This window comes from Trachymyrmex cornetzi, unplaced genomic scaffold (genome assembly GCF_001594075.2).
Source record: "Trachymyrmex cornetzi isolate Tcor2-1 unplaced genomic scaffold, Tcor1.1 scaffold53, whole genome shotgun sequence".
Classification (NCBI taxonomy): domain Eukaryota; kingdom Metazoa; phylum Arthropoda; class Insecta; order Hymenoptera; family Formicidae; genus Trachymyrmex; species Trachymyrmex cornetzi.
The window spans coordinates 216,622-216,877 of record NW_017299839.1 but is presented as its reverse complement, the minus strand read 5'-3'; the positions used below and the strand labels follow the sequence as shown (position 1 = coordinate 216,877).

Genomic DNA, 256 nt, shown 5'->3' with positions numbered 1-256 from the left:
CGTCACGTTGGTGTTCTTTTATCCGTAGGTTGACCATTCTCCCGGTTTCTCCAATGTATACTTGCCCGCAGGAGCAAGGTATTTTGTATACTCCTGCGGAGCTGAGTGGAGGTCTTTGATCTTTGGGATTTCTTAAGATTTGTCCTTAGTATCAGCTAGCTTAGTATCAGGCTGCTCCTCGCCCTGATGAAGTGGACTGCAAGGTTCATGAAACGTTGGCATTCCAAGAATGGATTTGAACACGGAGAAAACCCGC

General features: G+C 46.9%; 1 long non-coding RNA gene across 1 annotated transcript in view; it reads right to left on the bottom strand.

Annotated features, from left to right (window-relative positions):
- Positions 1-256, bottom strand: part of LOC108765772 (uncharacterized) — a 5,824-nt gene that overhangs the window by 2,096 nt on the left and 3,472 nt on the right. The window lies entirely within an intron of this gene.